Below are 16,462 nucleotides of genomic sequence, written 5' to 3' on the forward strand. Positions count from 1 at the left end.
CCCCTCTCCCTCTCCTTCTCCCCTGCCCCCACCCTGTATCTCTGTGTCTGTCTGTCTGTCTGTCACTCTCTCATGCATGTGTGTGTTTGTGAGGAACTATACACACATGTTCTCGTATGTGGAACCTAGAAGTAAACTTCAGCTGGCATTTCTCAGGTGCCAACCACCTTTGTTGAGGCAAGGTCTTTGACCAGCATGGGGTTTGATTAGTCTTGGTCAGATGGCCAGGAACCCAGGTATCCCTCTGTCTCTACCTCCCCAGCACTAAGATTCTAAATTGCATGACACTACACTGGGCATTTTAATGTGGGCTTTGGGGGTTTGTACTTAGGTCCTTAACCAAAGAATTGTTTGGACAGAGGAAATCAAGTGATCACTTTCTGCTCAATACTCAATATGACTTGCAAGTCTCTTTTTTTAGTTTATGGTGCATAGATTTTTCTGTTGTTGTTTTGTTTTTTTAAATAATCATTTGGAATCAATAGCAAAAAAAACCCCAATTACTACTTTTTTTTTTTTCCTTGTTTTTTTGAGACAGGGTTTCTCTGTATAGCCCTGGCTATCCTGGAACTCACTTTGTAGACCAGGCTAGCCTCAAACTCAGAAATCCACCTGTCTCTGCCTCCCGAGTGCTGGGATTAAAGGCTTCACCATTACTACTATTAAATAGGCTAACAATTTCCAAAAAATATATGCAAAAAAAAAATTTCCAATTTCAAAGCACTCTGAAGTAGTCTCTTTCTGCACATACACACACACACACAGAGAGAGAGAGAGAGGGGGGGGCATCTTTTTATTTTAATTACTCTAAACAAAAATTTCAGGCTAGATTTACTTTGTATTTTATAAGTAATACCTTTTCTCTTTAGTGAATATACCCATTGCAAACTAGCCTTTAGGCATGTCTATAAATAACAAAGGGACTTTATAAATATAATATATATAAAACAAATAAAATATAGAAGAGAAACTTGATAAGTAAAATCCACAGTCAATACTGTCAAAAAAGATCCCACATCCACAACCTACATGCTGTCCCGCCAACTGAGCATGACTTTCATCAGCTGTCTCTGTTGTACCGTGGGGCTTCTTCCCTCCTTTACACACCACCCTTGCCCTTTATGTCCTAGAACATATGCCAAAGCCTAACAACCCATGGATGAGAAAGACAGTATCTTTAAAGTAAGATAAGGGACTCTTTAGAATTTGTCTTGATGCAGGTCAAAAGTCCCTGTCACAACCCATTGCAGAAAGAGCCTAATGCTGGCTGTTCCCTAGGTCTGTAAGAAAGTGGGTTCTTGGATAGGCAAGCACAGCCGGGTAGTCAGCAACTTTCTTTAAATACCACCATGAAATTGCTTCTAAGGGGGCAGCATGATTGATCAATGCTCAACTAACATTTCACTTCATTCTTGTGATATCGAGACAAGGTAGCTTCTACTCCCCTACTTGTGACCACATGATGTCCCCAAAGTGAAATAAATTTGTCAGGTTCCTGAGTTTCAGGCTCTCTGACTCACACCAGAATCTACTCAAGGCCAAGGCGGAAATTCTTCAGCACCCTTGCCCCACTCTAGCCCACTCACATGAGGATGCACTAGGGGTGGGGGGTGGGGGGTGATAACTCATTTGCACAGAGCTCTTGAATGACAGAGGGAGGATAAAGAGAGTTAAACTTACAGGGACTTGAGAAAAGAAACTGCCCCAGGATGAGACAGAAGCCTTTCCCAGCAGAGAAGCAAGAATTCCAGCATAATTATCTACTGCCTAAAGGCTCTGTAAACCTGCAATTTCCTAGGAATCTCACCAGAACCTGATCTACAGGAAAAGAGCTGTACTAAAGCCCTCTGCGCAACAGTGCTTTTGCCTTCTCTAGCATGAGCACAGATGATGAATACACTTCCAGAGCTGCCCTCCAATCTCACTTATCGAGATAGAGATAAAAGAGAAAAGTGTTCCTTAATTATTAAAAAATACTTAAGTGTGTGAGTGTGTGCATGTGAGTGTATGACTGCGCCCCTGGAGGCCAGAAGAGGACATTGGATTGTCCAGAGCTAGAGCTAAAGGTGGTCATCATTCCACTGACCAAAGAGAAGGCAAATAAACACAGGTCCACTACAAAAAGCAGTTCTGAAAGCTCTTCAGCACTAAGTCATCTCTCCAGCCTTCAAGAAAAGGTTTCTAAGTGATCTCCTAAGACATGATTTTGGGCCACCAAAGTGGTATATTAAAATATCTTTAATGCAATCTTCAACTCCTTCTTATCCTGGCTAGTCCTGAAACTCTTTTTCCATGTAGAAGCAACAAATTCTGATTGGGTCTGAGGTGAGGTCCCTAAGAGACAGAGTAAATGCTTAAGGCTGTAAAAGGTGCCAGTGCAGAGTTGCACTTCCGCCGGCTCAACACTGATAACAGAAACCTAAGTCAAGATGTGGCCACATGTCACTGGGAAACCACCAGGGGAAGAAGTCCCAAGTGGCCATGCCACCCTGGGTTTGGCTTCCTCTGCAGTAGTATGCATCTTTGCGGTTTGAATTTCTGCTGAGGAGCACGTGTGCTTTTCTTCCTCTAGAGCCCAAACAAAACCCCAGCATGAGCAGGGAAAGGAGAATTATAATTGCAGAAAAGGTCTGCCTCCAACATTGGTGTCCATCCCAGCAGCCTCCCGAGTGGACTTTTGTACTTCAGGAATTCGGGGTACCTGTGTTTCCCAAGCAGAGGACTGATCCACAGGAGGAGGAGGAAGCGGATAGCACTGGTAGGCAGCCCTCTGCTGTGACTCTCAGGAAGTGAGATCAAAGAGCAGTTGCTGCTGCAACTAAAGGCTGGTGGCGGGTGGGGGGCGGGGCGAAACCGCTCTCGCGGAGGATTCTGACCTTTCTCTACAGATAAAGGCAGAGGCTCACATTTCCTGGTAATCCGCTGTGTGCACATTTACGTTCGGGAGCTTTTCATTATGTTGTTCTATGTCCTAACTAAACAATGATGCTAACCAGGAAGGAGCAAGCTGAGTGAGGAGATTAGGGGTAACACACACACACACACACACAGCCTCTGCCTGCTCTTCAACTGTCTGCTGAGGCACTCTGCCTCTGGTGTGCAAACCAACAAGAGAAATGACTTCAGTAACTTAAGCTTTTGATTTAGCTCAGAAATCTTTAGCTCCGCCTTTCCCTCCCCTACATCTCCACCACAGACCCAAATCATCACGGCCGAATTGACTGAAGCAAGAAATGTATTAAAGCAAGTATTAAAGCAAGCCTTTTGATTCATGTGTACAGGAAGACAACACGCGGCTTTTACGGATCATAGGTAGGGGGTTTCTAAAATGCGGGCTTTGGCAGGCAGAATAGGCTAGGTTCCATGAGCAGAACATAGGCAGAACAAGGTAGTGCCTCCTAAAACAAAGCCAAGGTGGCAACTTGGGCAATGTAAAGTGGTCATGACAAGGTAGCTATAACAACCCCTTTGAACTAAGTTAGTTTATTATAAACAACTTCTGAAACAAAGGTATGGTTGCCATTCCTGAAACACACAGAACAGAACCATTTGTAGTTACGTGTACAGGTCAGGCACGATCCCAATTCTTGAGAAACAGGTTTAAATCATAAACAGGAATAATCCTAGTTTGTCTTTAATATAAGATGGCTTTTCAGACAGAGATGGAAACAGGCTGGTTCTTCACTACTCCAGCTTGCTCTCACTGATGTGCAGCAGGGCCCAGAAAAAGTACTGTGGCTAAAAGCTTTGTACAGTAGATTTGGGACAACTAAAGCTTTAGACACCACTTCCAATCTCCAGGTCCCAGGTAACACAAGACAGGTAAAAATCAGCTTTGGAATTCACATTATCACATGAAAAGGTGACAGTATCTTTGTTCTAAGTTCTGTCTCTAGCTTTGGGTAGAGACCGGACCTTCCAGACAAGTCTCTAAAGAAGACTAGAGGGATAATTACCCTAGTGAGACACTGTGCCTGTCCCTCCTAGAAATTATTCTATTGAAGAGATGCTGGCCATGTGGAGAGAGAGCACAGGGCATCACTGCTGCCCGTGTGTGTGTGTGTGTGTGTGTGTGTGTGTGTGTGTGTGTGTGTGTGGAGAGAGAGCACACGGCATCACTGCTGCCTCTGTGTGTGGGGGGGGGAGAGAGAGCGCATGGCATCACAGGGCTGCTTTCTATGACTCAGAAAAGTGTAACTTACTGTCATTTATTTATTTATTTATTTATTTATTTATTTATTTAACTTTTTTACTGATACTGGACAAAGATTAAGAATGGTTTCCCTTGAACCCTGGGTTTTCCACCCTTTCTCTGAAGCCACCTCTCCTTTTGCCATTTGGTTGCCAGTGTATTTCCATTACAATGATATGCTTCCTTCTCTCTAGTCCTTACGGCTGCTGGGGTGCATCTCTTACAAGTTTCACCTGGCCCGTGTTGTTCTCTAAATTCTAATAAAGTTGTTCTCAAACTTCCCTTTGAGTTCATATCTAACTTATTTTATTAATGGGGCTTTGACTGAACTTCAGCCTCCCTAATAACGAGCTTAAGCTGGTATCATCTAAATGTCACACATGGCAACTGGGCTTCTTCCGCTGCAGGTTGTCAGCCATAGTTGAAAAGGATGAGCTAGAGCATGGATAAGCTCTATGATCTCCTACTAGTATCCCCAGCAATACAAACTTGCGAAGATGGCAATGTAAGAACTGAGAAGAGCCCAGGCTTGAACAGCAGTTTAGTGGACCTCACCATGATCCACTCTGAATCCAGGGGCTTCAGTAAATATGTGGAGCTGCAGACTCAGCCCATGACATCCCAATCCTGGGCTTAAAGCAAGGATTTACTGTTGCTCCATACTAAGAGTGACTTTGCTCAGTTCTTTTCGTTCCCTCCACCTCAGACTCCTTCCTCTTGGGTAATACCTTGTGTCTCTGTCTGTGTTCTTCCTTCCTCTTCACCCTGTATTCCCCATATTCATGTGTTTGTGTCAACAGTGGGCTATAAACTTCCTGAAGATAGGGAAGTCTCCTTGCCATCGGGATAGCTCCAAGAGGATCATTTGAATTAAGAACAAAGAAATGAGAGGACAAATGGGGGAACTCATTCTGCCAAGCAATTTACATCCTAGTATATTAGAAATGGCAGTGAGCGATAGGTGTTAGAGTAAGAAGAGAGAAAGCTCTATAGGAATTGCTGGAGCCAGTAGACAGCAGGCTAGTTAGGCACTGACTATAGGTCATGTGTATACACTGACATAGACCAGCAAGAAGAATGTTCCAGGCATAGTCGTGTCTAGGTGTAGCATATGCTGACATCGGGAATCTGAGGTGTGAGCTGAGGTCCAGCTGCCAAGGTGTTTTAATAACAAACAGCAGACTCACTTTTTTTTTTTTTCTTTTAACCTATAAACGTCAGAAAGAGGTCTGAAAGCAATGGCCACTTGTTATGATGTCTAGGAAGGCTGTAAGGGCTGGGACCAGTAGCAAGACGACTCTATGGGGGAGTATAGAATTAGCCTTACCCAAGAAAGAGTACTTATTTTAGTCAAGAAAGATTTCCATTTGAAAGAATAAAAAAGGTAGGAAGATGACAACACAAAGGAAAAGTAATATCATTAGAGAGCAACTGGCTTCAGGGAAATAACATACATCAGAAGGGAACTTGTACATGGTTGTTCTTAGATGCAAAGACATACCAGACTGATAACTTGGAAACAGGTTGTTTATCTATCACAAAACAGGGTCTGTATTACCCCTCCATGTTCAACTATGGGCTACTGATGGATTCTGCAAGACCAAAAATTACTGTCTTTAGTTATATATCCACTGAGGAGCCTACCAGCCTTTTGATAGTTGCAAACCCATAGTCACATGGCAGATCATTGTTAAACTCAGAGGATTTCAAAAACAAAGGGAGGAAAAAAAAAAGGACGTGAGGGTGGGACAGGGGCCTGTATAGAGGTCAGCATCATAGATGAGAAAGGAAGATTAAAGAAGGTGGGAAGTTACAGTAATCAGAGCACACTTTATACATGAGTGAAACTGTTAAGGAACAAATTCAATAAAAGTTACAAAAGAAAATAATAGGTAAAACTAAAATTTAAACCTATATAAGAAGTAGAAAGTAAGGTACAGACATTTTCCAAAGGCAAAGAAAGATGGGGGGGGCAGGGGGAGGGAGATGGGAAATATGAGAGAACTATGAAGAAGCAATGAAGAAGTGTCCCCAGGAGGGCACAGTGATTGCTAAACACCAAGGGCCCAGTGCCTGGGAGGGCTCCAGGGAAAAACATAAGCAAACGGGGAAGATATGAAAGATGGTCGGTCATTCTTTAGGATTCAATAACATGCAATGATGAAACAATTCCTTTGCCCCAAGTCCTTGGAGCATAAGGAAATCTGGGACAAGCTGTTCTTTTCCCTCATCAAAAAAGAGACTTTCAAAAAGTCCCTGGCCAAACAGGTGGTGACGGTAATCAATTTATTTCCATTGTGAGCGAAATATAAATGAAAGGTCTCTATTTCAGAAAAGGCCATGAAAATGTGAAGACGTTATTATTTGCAAGCTGAGAGGAGAGGTGAGAGCCTCTGCCTGGCACATTTCAGAAAGGTTCAATCAGCTGGGGTAAGGGGCTAGACTTAAAATAGAAAAGTAATGGGAAAAGGCTTTCTATGAACAGAGAGGATGGCTGGTGAAATCCCATCCCTCTGGAGCCTCTTCTATTAATACACATTTACCAGGTAGCTTGGAGAGTTTGAAAAAAGCCTATATAGGTCTTATTTCCCATAGCTTCTGGGTCTAATTAAGTATTTGTATCAATATATGGATGGACACACACACACACACACACACACACACACACACACTGTTTTTATACAGTGACAGAGATAGCTGCATACCCAAGTTGTAGTTCCTTATCTTAAAAGAGAGCTCTATGCTATCTTTCAAAAATAAAGAAGAAAGAAAGGAAATAGTAAGAGGAAAAATATTGACCCAAAGATTGACTACTTTACTGATTTATTCTCTCACTCCACAATTACATATTGATTGTTACCTTATTAGAAACACAGAGTTTGGCACAAGGTTCTGACTGCTGAGCCAAGTCAGGAAACACACTCTCACAGTTTAAAGGCAAGAGATACATTTATTCAGGAGTTTAAATTCAAGCATACAGGCTACTCAGGTGTTTAGAATACACCCAGGTTCTTGTCTCCTTAATTTGGATCCAGACAAATTTTTGCCCCATGCTCTGTTGTGGGTCAAAAATAAGAGAAACAATTTAGAACTTAATGACTGCCCAATAAATATCTAACACAGAAATACTCAGCTGAAAACAGCAGAAGTATGTTTATTGAAAGTATACCAAATAAGAGAGCTGGTAATAAATCTCGTGGTGAAAATGTAGTCAATGGGGCCTTTAATTTGATGGCTGAATCTGCTTTCAAATTATTCAAAAATTGGATTTGTACAAAAAAAGAGAAGCATAGTCGACCCCACTCGTGCTATTCCTAAGGTATTTATTTGCACACTTAGAAGACACCAGTGCTAAGAGATTTCCTTGAATATTTGATTTTGTTTGGCAATCATATCAGATCTTTTAAATAAATGACTATATATATATAATTGCCCAGCCACTCCAGGACATTTATGAAAACAAGATGCTGTCTTAATGAGATGAGCTTCAGAGCGACATTTGACTCATTAGTCGCCTCATTAGCTGCTATGAAAACATGCTTCAATCTTCCCTTCTTGCTTCCCAGTGTTGGCCAACAAGAATTCAGTTACTTCAGTGCTTCCAGGTGAGTCGGGCTTCATAGTGAGCTCGGCACAGGCTAAAGGATCACTTTAAACTCCCAAAGACCTAAGACTAAACATGCTTAACTCACAGCATGCTCCAGCTCAGCTGTAAGCACTGCAGGGGAAAAGATGGGAAGGGACCAACCTATCTGCCAACTTTATTATGGGATGCCAGCACAGGGAGCAGACATTGAAACACACAGAAAGGCACAGAGGACCACTTTTTTATTAAAGCATCCAGTTGACAGGTGTTTGCATTATCTGCCCTTTGTTATTTAGCCCATAGTTTAAACATGGAGCAGCAAAAAAACCTTTAGCTTAAAAGACTTATGCGGACATGTGCACGTGTGCACATGTGTGAAACTTGGCAGGCATCCCGAGCAATCTGCTTGTCTGGGGCTACAGGTACTCAAAGTCAGTCCTCATCTTGTACAGCAAAAACTCTTTCCGTCTGTGCCATCTTGACAGCCCCTGTCTCTGTATTTTTGTCTGCCGGGAATCAAACAATTTATTGTATGAGGAAATCATGTTTGTTTGAGGCAGAGTCTTGCTCTACATCAGAGACTGTACTCAAACTCCAGGAAATTATACCTCAGTTTCCCAAGTGCTGGATCCTTGGTATTTTCTACCATGTCTAGCTGGAATACATTTTTTTTTCATGAGCTGGGCATTAAGAACAAGAAAAGACAAGCTCAAAAATTAATATAAAGTACAGCAGCTGACACCAAAGGAAAGTGGGTCTTATTGATTTGCATGCCAATATTCTAAAATAATGAAATATTTGTAATACACTGTGACAACTGAAGAGAGTCATTAGAAATTTATGTGTGTGCATGCACTTAAAAAGACATGCTTCTAACTTTGATTTTCACTACTTGGAAGAGCTATTTCCTAGGGAAAATATCCTAGGCTTTTTTTTTTTTATCTTGACAATATTTCCTTTGACATGAAACTAACTACAAGTAAATATATTAAGTTCTCAAGTGAAAGAAAACAATCGTATGATATAAAATTCAATATCATATCAAGACAGACTAACATAGTATGTTAGTTTGAATAAGAATGCCCCCACACAGGCTCACATTTGAATGTCAGATTTACAGTTCATTAACTGTTTGGGCAGGATTGGGTATGGAGGAGGTGTGTCATGGGCTTTGAGGTTTCAAAAGCCCAAGTCATTGCCAGGCAGCTAGCTTCTCTCTCTCTGTCTCTCTCTCTCTGTCCCTCTCTCTCTGTCTCTCTCTCTCTGTCTCTCTCTCTCTGTCTCTCTGTCTCTCTGTCTCTCTCTCTCTCCCTCTCTTCTACCCTCCCTCCCTCCTTCCCTCCATCTCTCCCCACTTTCCCCTCCTGGCCTATAGGTTAGATATAAGCTCTCAGCTACTACGTCAGTGTCGTGCCTACTGGTCAAAGCTGGCAGCCATAATGGTCCTTCTAACACTATGACTTTCTGTTGCTTTAATTGTCTTGTTTCATCATAGCAATAGAGCAGTATGTAAGACACAGAGCTTCTTAGTGTGCCTTCTATGAATCTGGAGTTTTCTTTAAACTTGTCTCTTATAGCAAAGGAGGGAGCACATATGTGTATGAAACTTCCTGACTAAGTTAATGCCCAAGGGAAGAACTGATCTTTCTTGGAAACTGTTGAAGCCAATGCTTACAGTTTGATTAAGCAAAATTCCTGTGTGCATATACACATACACATGCATATACATATATATATATATCATATACACATACATACATATAAATGTACCCATACATATACAGACTTACACATAGGTAAACATAAATGTATTCATACATATACACAAACTTGTATGTGTATACACACACAAAATTGATAGTGTATGTTACATTAGCTAAGATAGTACTATGGTTTAGGATAAATTTAAAGTGTGAGAAGACATTCTTTTATTTCTCATTGAAAAAGAAGGTCTTGATGTATCCTTCTGAGACAAGGAAGAGGCACCGTAATGTTAACCGCACATTTCACTGGAACACTGACATCTTAGGGTGTCTAGCAAAATTACCAGCCTAGGTAGGAAACACAGATATCCTGGCTAGTGTCACCTACTCTGTAGGGTGGCCGGTCACCTGGCTAGTCACCCACTCTGTAGGGTGGCCGGTCACCTGGCTAGTCACCCACTCTGNACTCTGTAGGGTGGCCGGTCACCTGGCTAGTCACCCACTCTGTAGGGTGGATCTGGACCCTACTCCATGTATTCCTACCACATTAAATGGAGCATAATTCATTTGAGTAATGACTCGGAAAATGTCTAGCAGCCTTTTTTCAACAGGAGATAAAATGCCTCAGATAAAATTTAGAGGTATTAGGATGGGGTTTTGATTTCTGTTCTGGGTAGACCATATCATTTTCTATCTCCCCCTCCCCAGCAAACAGAAGCTAGGCCACAGGCTATCTTGAGGCTTAGTTCAGCTTTAAAATTTAAAGTTTCACAGAACCATTGTAAGAGTATAAAAATGGAAAAGGACACAAATGCAGTGATTTGTTTTTTGTTTTTCAGTCAGTTTTTGCAAAGTGCTGTGTAGTAGAATCAGTGGTCATCTAAATTACAATTTTGCCTCTAAACATCATAAACCCTTGTTTAAAAAATAAATTACTCAGGCCAGAGAAGACATCTCAGGGGGTAAGAGTCCTTGCTGTGCATTTATAAGAACCTGAGTTCAATTCCATAGCACCCAAGTAAATAGTCAGGCTATATGAGGCTGTAAACCCAGTACTGGGATAGAGACAGACAAAGCCAGGGAAAATAATAGCCAACCAGACTAGCTGATCTGGTGAGCCTCTGGTAGAGGGAGAGACACTGTATTAAGGGAATAAAACCCACACCAGATGCCATTTTCTATCCTTCAAGCATAGCCACATGAATCTACATACACATGTGAACCTGCACATACATGTGCACATATCAAACACACATACACACACACACACACACACACACAGAGAGAGAGAGAGAGAGAGAGAGAGAGAAATTATTTTTAAAAACTGTCTGAAGATCAGGAGATAAAGATGCAAGCATCACCAACAGAATAAAAGAGATAGAAGAGAGAATCTTAGGTGAAGAAAATACCAGAGAAAACACTGACACAGCAGTCAAAGAAAATACAAAATACACAAAAAGCTCCTAACCCAAAACACCCAGGAAAACCGGGACACAATAAGAAGACCAAACCTAAGGATAACAGGTGTAGAAGCGAGTGAAGATTCCCAAGCTAAAGGGCCAGTAAATATCTTCAACAAAATTACAGAAGAAAACTTCCCTAACATAAAGAAAGAGATGCCCATGAACATACAAGAAATCTACAGAACTCCAAACAGATAGAACCAGAAAAGAAATCCCTTCTGTCACAAAATCATCAAAACACCAAATGCACAAAACAAAGAAAGAAAGAAAAGCAGTAAGGGAAAAAGGACAAGTAACATATAAAAGCAGAACTAACAGAATTACACCAGACTTCTCACCAGAGATTATGAAAACCAGAAGATCCTGGGAAGATGTCATACAGATCCTTAGAGAACACAAATGCCAGCCCAGGCTACTATACCCAGCAAAACTCACAATTACCATAGATGGAGAAACCAAGGTATTCCAAGACAAAAACAAATTTACACAATGTCTTCACACAAATCCCGCCCTTCAAAGGATAATAAATGGAAAACTCCAAAACAGGGATGGGAATTGCTCCCTAGAAATAGCAAGAAAATAATCTTCTTTTTAAAAAAACCAAAAAGAAGATAGCCACATAAACATAACTACACTTCTAACAACAAAAATAACAGGAAGCCACAATCACTTTTATATCCTTAATATCTCTTACTATCAATAGACTTAATTTCCCAACAAAAAGACATAGACTAAAAGACTGGATGAATAAACAAGATCTACCATTTTGCTGCATACAGGAAACCCATATCAGTGAAAAAGACAGACACTACCTCAGAGTAAAAGGCTGGAAAACAATTTCCCAAGCAAATGGTCCCAAGAAACAAGCATCAAAGGTAAAATCTACCAAGATGAACTCTCAATTCTGAACATCTATGCTCCAAATGTAAGGGCACCCACATTCATAAAAGAAACTTTGCTACAGCTGAAAGCAAACATTACACCTCACATAATAATACTGGGAGACATCAACATGCCACTCTCATCATTGGACAGATACTGGAAACAAAAACAGAGTGAAACTAACAGACATTATGAAACAAATGGATTTAACAGATATCAACAGAACATTTATCCTAAAACAAAAGGATATACCTTCTTCTCAGCACCTCATGGTACCTTCTCCAAAATTGACCATATAATCGGTCATAAAACAGGCCTCAACAGATACAAGAAGATTGAATTAATCCCATGCATCCTATCAGATCATCACGGAGTAAGGCTGGTCTTCAGTAAAAACAAAAACCTTAGAAAGCTCAAATATACATGGAAGCTGAACAATGCTCTACTCACTGATAACATGGTAAAGGAAGAAATAAAGAAAGAAATTAAAGATTTCTTAGAATTTAATGTAAATGAAGCCACAACATACCCAAACTTATGGGACACAATGAAAGCAGTGCTAAGAGGAAAACTCATAGCTCTGAGTGCCTCCAAAAAGAATCTGGAGAGAGCATACACTAGCAGCTTGACAGTACACCTGAACACTCTAGAACAAAAAGAAGCAAATACACCCAAGAGGAGTAGACAGCAGGAAATAAACTCAGGGTTGAAATCAACCAAGTAGAAACAAAAACAATTATTCAAACAATCAACCAAACCAGGAGCTGGCTCTTTGTGAAAACCAACTAGATAAACCCTTAGCCAAACTAACCAGAGGTCACAGAGATAGTATTCAAATCAACACAATCAGAAATGAAAATGGAGATATAACAACAGAAACTGAGGAAATTCAAAAATCATCAGATCCTACTACAAAAGCCTATACTCAACAAAACTGGAAAATCTGAATGAAATGGACAGTTTTCTAGACAAATACCAGATACCGAAGTTAAATCAGGATCAGATAAACAATCTAAACAGTTCCTGAAGAAACAGAAACAGTCATTAATAGTCCCCAAACCAAAAAAAAAAAAAAAAAAAGAAAGAAAGAAAGAAAGAAAGAACCCCAGGACCAGAAGAGTTTAGTACAGAGCTCTATCAGACCTTCAAAGAAGACCTAATACCAATATTCTTCAAACTATTCCACAAAATAGAAACAAAAGGAACACTACCCAATTCGTTCTATGAAGCCACAATAGCTCTGATACCTAAATCACACAAAGACCCAACAAAGAAAGAGAACTTCAGACCAATTCTCTTATAAATATGGATGCAAAAATACTCAACAAAAATCTTGCCATCTGAATACAAGAACACATCAAAATGATCATCCATCATGATCAAGTAGGATTTATCCCAGGGATGTAGGGATGGTTCAATATACAGAATCTATCAATTTAATCCACTATATAAACAAACTCAAGGACAAAAACCACATGATCATTTCATTAGATGCTGAGAAAGCATTTCACAAAATCCAACACCCCCTCATGATAAAAGTCTTAGAAAGATCAGGAATTCAAGATCAGGAATTCATACCTAACCATAGTAAAAGCAATATACAGTAGACCAGTAACCAACAACAAACTAAATGGAGAGAAACTTGAAGCAATCCCACTGAAATCAGTTACTAAACAAGTCTGTCCAGTCTCTCCCTAAGATCAAGAATTGACAAATGGAACCTCAAAAAAAAAAAAAAAAAAATTGCAGCTGTTTAATATAGTACTCGAAGTCCTTAGACAACAAAAGGTGATCAAAGGGATATAAATTGAAAAGGAAGACATTAAGATATCAGTATTTGCAAATGATAGTATATTTAAGTGACCCACAAAATTCTACCAGAGAACTCCTACAGCTGGTAAACAACTTCAGAAAAGTAGCTGTATGTAAAATTAACTCAAACAAATCTGGCCTTCCTCTACTCAAAGGATAAACAGGCCAAGAAAAACATTAGGGAAATGATGCCCTTCACAATAGTCACAAATACTATAAAATACCTTGGTGTGACTCTAGGCAAATGAAAGATCTGTATGACAAGAAATTCAAGTCTCTGAAGAAAGAAATTTAAGATCTCAAAAGATGGAAAGATTTCTCATGCTCATGGATTGGCAGGATTAATATAGTAAATAAGGCCATCTTGCTGAAAGCAGTCTACAGACTCAATGTGATCCCCATAAAAATTCCAAGTCAATTCTTCATAAAGTTAGAAAGCAAATTCATTTGGAATAACTAAAAATACAGGATATTGAATGAAAACTATTCTCAACAATAAAAGAACTTCTGGGGGAATCACCACCCCTGACCTCAAGCTGTACTACAGAGCAATTGTGATAAAAAACTTCCTGGTATTGGTACAGTGACAGACAGGTAGATCAATAGAGTAGAATTGAATACCCAGAAATGAACACACACACCTATGGTCACTTGATCTTTTGGGGGGCAATGGGCTATGCACAGACACCCTGGTCTCCAATCGAGCTTAGGTCTTGAACCGCGGTGGTACCTGGTGGGTGGTAATTTCTGCTTGTGGACGTTGTACATCGTGGTGCGCACTAGGCTCCGCACCACGATGTACAACGTCCACAAGCAGCTTCTCTCCTCTTGGTCATTGCTGGTTTCTCTCTCTCCACCTTCTCTCTTTCCCCCTGCCTTTTTACAATAAAGGTCTAAAACCACAGACTGCTTCTGATCTGCCATGTGTGAATGATGGGATAGGCTTTCTCCTAACAAGCCGCATCTAACCCTCCTGTAGAAGGCCTTCCTACACTCCAGCCACAGACCTAAGGACTCTTGCCTGAGTGGGAACCATCCAGCGCCTCCTCTCCCCCTACCCTTTCTTCCCTTCATCCCAGGGCTGAGTGCCGCCCTGGGGCCCCTATTCTGTTGCCATATCCAGGATGGGATGCCAGACACTGAGAACCTGGTGTCTGGGACTGACCCTTCTCCAACACCTGCTGTGTGGGGTCAGTGGCTTAACACTGCCAGATGCCCACCCGGGGTCATGTGGAAAGTGTGCACAGCTCTCCAGTGTCTGCCCGCCCAGAGTACCAGAACTCTGGCTGGACATGGTTTCTCTCACTCTCCCCTCTTTCCCCTACACCCACGGCCCCTCAATCTTTGACAAAGGAGCTAAAACCATCCAGTGGATAAAAAGACAGTATTTTCAACAAATGGTGCTGGTTTCAACGGGTGGTTAGCATGTAGAAGAATGCAATGCATCCATTCTTATCTCCTTGTACAAAACTCAAGTCTAAATGGATCAAGGACCTCCACATAAAACATGATACACAGAAATTCATAGAAAGAAAGTGGGAAAGAGTCGGGAGCACATGGGAACAAGGGAAAATTTCCTGAACAGAACACCAATAGCATATGTTCTAAGATCAATAATTGACAAATGGGACCTCATAAAATTGCAAAGCTGCTGTAAGGCAAAGGACACTGTCAATAGGAGAAAAGGGCAACCAAGATATTGGGAAAAGATTTTTTACCAATCTCACATCTGATAGAGGGATAATATCCAATATATTATCAAACAACTCAAGAAGTTAGATTCCAGAGAACCAAATAACCCTATTAAAAAATGGGGTACAGAGCTAAACAAAGAATTATCGATTGAGGAAACTCGAATGGATGAGAAACACCTAAATAAATGTTCACAATCATTAGTCATCAGGGAAATGCAAATCAAAACAACCCTGAGATTACACCTCACACCAGTCAGAATGGCTAAGATCAAAAACTCAGGTGACAGCAGATGCTGGGGTGGATGTGGAGAAAGAGGAACACTCCTCCATTGTTGGTGGAATTGCAAGCTGGTACAACCACTCTGGACATCAGTTTGGTGGTTCCTCAGAAAACTGGACATAGTACTACCTGAGAACCCAGTTATACCACTACTGGGCATATACCCAGAAGACACTCCAACATGTAATAAGGACACATGCCTCACTATGTTCCTATCAGCCTTATTTATAATAGCCAGAAGCTGGAAAGACCCCAGATGTCCTTCAATAGAGGAATAGATACAGAAAATATAGTACATTTACATAATGGAGTACTACTCAGCTATTAAAAACAATGAATTCATGAAATTCTTAGGCAAATGGAAGGAACTAGAAAATATCATCCTGAGTGAACTAACCCAACCACAAAAGAACATACATGATATACATTCATTGATAAGTAGATATTACCCCAGAAGTTCAGAATACTCAAGATACAATTCACAGACCACATGAAGCTAAGAAGGTAGACCACAGTATGGATACTTCAGTCCTTCTTAGATGGGGGATCAAAATACCCATGGGAGGAAGATACAGAGACAAAGTTTGGAGAAGAAACTGAAGGAAAGGTCATACTGAGACTGTCCCACCTGGTGCTCCATCCCACATACAGCTACCCAGACACTACTGTGAATGCCAAGAAGTACTTGCTGACAGGAATCTGATATAGCTGTCTCCTGAGAGGCTCTGCTAGTGCCTGACAAATACAGAAGTGGAGGCTCACAGCCATCCATTGGACTGAGCACAGGGTCCCCAATCGAGAAGCTAGAGAAGGGACCCAAGGAGCTGAGGGGTTTTTTTTTTTCTTTTTT

The 16,462-nt window shown here is 40.9% G+C and overlaps 1 protein-coding gene across 4 annotated transcripts in view; it reads right to left on the reverse strand.

Annotated features, from left to right (window-relative positions):
- Positions 1-16,462, reverse strand: part of Fhit (fragile histidine triad diadenosine triphosphatase) — a 1,532,796-nt gene that overhangs the window by 873,985 nt on the left and 642,349 nt on the right. The window contains exon 1 of one of the 4 annotated variants that reach the window (XM_021203702.1): positions 2,702-2,785. The exons of the other annotated variants lie outside the window; for them this stretch is intronic. The gene's annotated coding sequence lies outside the window, so the exon portion shown is untranslated. Of the gene's footprint in view, positions 1-2,701; positions 2,786-16,462 lie in introns of those variants that run through there. 4 annotated transcript variants of the gene reach the window in all.

The sequence above is a fragment of the Mus pahari genome, chromosome 8 (assembly GCF_900095145.1).
Source record: "Mus pahari chromosome 8, PAHARI_EIJ_v1.1, whole genome shotgun sequence".
NCBI classification, from domain to species: domain Eukaryota; kingdom Metazoa; phylum Chordata; class Mammalia; order Rodentia; family Muridae; genus Mus; species Mus pahari.